At 41.3% G+C, this 3,684-nt stretch overlaps 1 long non-coding RNA gene across 1 annotated transcript; it reads right to left on the bottom strand.

Annotated features, from left to right (window-relative positions):
- Positions 1–319: 319 nt before the first annotated feature.
- Positions 320–1,571, bottom strand: LOC121940910. The gene is made up of 3 exons (XR_006105711.1): positions 1,495–1,571; positions 881–979; positions 320–442 (listed from the first exon to the last, which is right to left on the bottom strand). It is a non-coding gene; the product is annotated as an uncharacterized LOC121940910 (long non-coding RNA).
- Positions 1,572–3,684: the final 2,113 nt, after the last annotated feature.

The raw sequence follows: 3,684 nt of genomic DNA, 5'->3' as shown, positions 1-3,684 counted from the left end.
GAACTTGCTCATACAATTAGCTATAATAAGAGTGTTACATTATTAACATGAAATACAGAGAATAAAAATGACAGTATAAAAAGCAAGCAAATCATCTACAATACTGTTTTTATTTTCTTGTAAATGAGCAGGAAATCAGAACCTTTAAACGGCAATATGGTTTACACTATAAAATAATTAAATTATAATATAATATCTCCAAACAATTGCTGTAAAAACAGCAAATCGTTACGTTAAATCTGCAGTCTACGAGCTTAAAGAATACTGTGATTTCTGATGCCAGTGTAGAAAACATACAGGACAGTATGTTATGTTTTTTACAGTGTCCAACCCTTAAATGTTTACCTTTCAGAAGTGGGAGGGCGCAGTCCTGCAGCTCCATGACAACGCCATCCAGGACTGGCAACATGGGTGTAATGTCCAAGAGGAGCAAGATGACGGGCTGACAGGAGGAGGGGAGTGAATGGTATAAAATGGATATAAAAACATGCTTAACTGAATTTAAATGCAGTTAAAAATCAAATTCACTTGTATAATGACATGTCAGTGTGGGACTTAGGTGTCTCTGGAGACAGAGTGAGAGGACGTAAGCCATGTGGCTCGCTGACAGTGTCATGTGCCAGATGGATCAGGTGGTTTTAAAGTTGGCCTTAGAGCACTGAGATCCATTTCACTGTCTTCCAAGGACAATCCTTGCTTGTCCCAAAGCTCAAATATAAATCTGATCACCTCCCACAGAACATCTGTTCAGTGTCCGCCTCAGATATGATGAGTAAAACTTGTGATATTCGCAGCTGTTTCCTGGGAGGCGTGGGTGTCCTGTGTGCGTCTTTTGCCCTGACACAGACTAATGAGATAAAGGAACAAAGCCCGTCTTTACCTGATCTTTGCCAAAGACATCTCCCTTAGCAATGCTGAACAGCAGGGAATAGGCAATCTGCCCAGCAGCGCCAGTCACCAGGACTCTAATAGGCTCAGACTGTTGAGACACAAGACAAAGGACAGAGCTGTTAGGACCATCAGCATTGATTTCACTGCAAAAAAAAGGACAGGTGTGAAAGTGACAAGTTTTATTGTCAGGAGCACGTGGGTGCCTGCTGGGTGTCTATTCTTGTCAACAGGATTTACTAAAGCAGAGGGGGGTCATTACAAAAATAGACTGTGCTTTCCACACGCTGTTACATAACAAAACCAGGATATACTTGGGTTATCAGGTTCATCGCCATCTTTAACGTTCATCCATTCATTCAACAACTCAAAATGACCAAACTCACTATAAAACACATTATTTAGGTTTTAAATCAGAATGACACGAGTGCATTTTTAACGTTTTGGTTACGTCATGCCGCGAGACTCACTATAAGTATCGTTAAGATCAAGTTTGACGAACTTTGCACAACTTTGTGAACATTTGGTTTGATAAATCGTAATAACCCGATTTGATCGGCTTCTCGCGTGCATTATTAGATAAAAATAATAGCTTGTTATACTCACCATGTTCACACGATAGCTGGGACTGCTCTCTCTCCCACTTCTCGCTCAAACTGGAGGTCACTCCTATTTAAGCGGTCCTCGCCTCTTTACGACACTTGCGACCGTTTGACGGCAGATTGAATATCCGGGTACCTGTAGTTTTTGATAGGTAATGTAGTTCTTTATCAAAAACGAGTCTCGCGCGTCGAGATGAGAAAGTTTGCTCGGGCCAGTTATACCGTCCACAGTTAAAATAAACGTCACTATCGGTAAACGTGCTATCACGAGGCTATTTAACAAGCTATCGCTATTTAATGAGCTAACCTATTAGCACAGGCTGCTACAGGAAGCGCCAGCGAGCTAGCTGGTTAGCATCAGGCTTCAAAGTGTAGCTTGTTGTTGCTTAGCGACCAGCAATGAGCCTGCTAGCATGGAGAGTTTGTTTGTGACTTTAGCCGCTCGCTAGGAAAATACATAGAGGAGCAACATGTGCAAGTAAATGGACAGAAACAGCAGCGACTAACGGCGTTAACACGACTTATTCATATGAAACGAAACAACTTAGATGTAAAAAAAGTGCCGCGCAGGTTGTTAAGTTTGGCTAATGCTAACGAGTCACCTGAGGCGAGCAGCGCCTGGCGTTCACGTGTCGTCTCAATCAAAGAAAGATGGTTAGCGATAAATGTTTGCAATGAAAGGCGTGTTTTGAGTTTATTGTCAGCGTTAAGTTGGTCAACTTAATGCTTTAAAAACAACCGAAGCTGCGCAGCCAAGGAGAAAGACTTTTATTCTGCAGCCACCAAAGTAATCAAGGTAAGTCGATGACAGTAACCTGTCTCATCTCTTCCACTTCTCCCTCTTCTTATGTTAAGATGTCTGTCTGGATTTCACTTAAATGCTTATAGCTTCATCATTTTTTTGGTTTGTTGTCAAGGTTTTAAAGCAGTGATACTCAACTTAGTGTGCTGGATGCCCTCTCCCATTTTCTGATTCACAATAAAAATAAAGTGATTCACAATAGGAACTGTTTTGTACTTTTAGAATACATAAGGTGCCAGAGTGCATAAAACAGCATTAAAAAAGAGCCCATGAAGACCCCCCACACACCCTGACAGAGGTCCTAGCTAAGCCCCTAAGTCTTAAAATCTTAGAAACATCCTAAAATCCCAGTAACATCCTAAAATCCTAGAAACATTATACATTCCTTGAAAGGTCCTGAAATTCCAGTAACGTCATAAAATCCTGGAAACATCCTAAAATCCTACAAACGTCCTAAAATCCTACAAATGTCCCAAGTCAGATAAATGTCCCAAAAACTGAGAAATCTCCTGAAATCCAAGAAATGTCCTAGTGTCCAGAAATGTCCCAAAATCCCAGAAATGTCCCAAAATCCTACAAAAGTCCTAAAATCCTTAGCAGTGTCCCATGGGGTTGCCTGTACTGGCCTCCTGTCATTTTGCAAGTGTCCCCCAAGCAAATCAAGTTGAGTATCTATGATTTAAAGGGTCCAGAAATATGAATCAGAGGCACTGGGTCTTCAATTTCCGAAAAAATACAAGGGATGCAGCATTTTTTAATATCCTCATGAAGTGAATTTCATCATTGCCATTGTGCTTTTACCCTTCACACGTCATTAATCCACTGCATGCATCACAAAATCTGCTTTCACATGATGATATCCTGATAAGTAGCTCTCTAATCTCTGGTTCTTTACCAGGAGAGGTGTAAAGTGTTTCTCTCTACTAATCTTATGTTTGGGTTGAGTGGACCCCTACAGTGACCCAGTGTCAGGTGAGCCTGGTTATCAATATTTCACAGCCTCATTACAGGCTCATTACATGACCTGAACAAAACGTGGAGGAGGAGACGGTGCTACACCTGGCTGTCAGACTGTGGGCTTTTTCAGCTGGCTGCCTGCAGGGTTCGGACTCTGTGCCAAATGATATTATGGTTGGAGCATATTCTTCTTAGATTTTGGTGGTTGTGGCACGAGTGTCAGGATCTATTATGTTCCATTCTGGGCGGTGTGGGGACAATATTTGAGGTTATTTATGCACTGCAAGCCTGTTCAGTCAGATTGACAAAACAAAACCTGCAGCTAAAGTTGTAAGACAAGTTGAGTTGGGAGAAATGTTAAGTGATATAAAGTTAAGTCATCGTCATCATGAGTCCAGATATGAATATTTGGTTATACTTTTGAAACCTGAGCCC

The sequence above is a fragment of the Plectropomus leopardus genome, unplaced genomic scaffold (genome assembly GCF_008729295.1).
Source record: "Plectropomus leopardus isolate mb unplaced genomic scaffold, YSFRI_Pleo_2.0 unplaced_scaffold9828, whole genome shotgun sequence".
In the NCBI taxonomy this organism is placed as follows: Eukaryota; Metazoa; Chordata; class Actinopteri; order Perciformes; family Serranidae; genus Plectropomus; species Plectropomus leopardus.
This window is presented reverse-complemented; position numbering and strand designations above follow the sequence as displayed.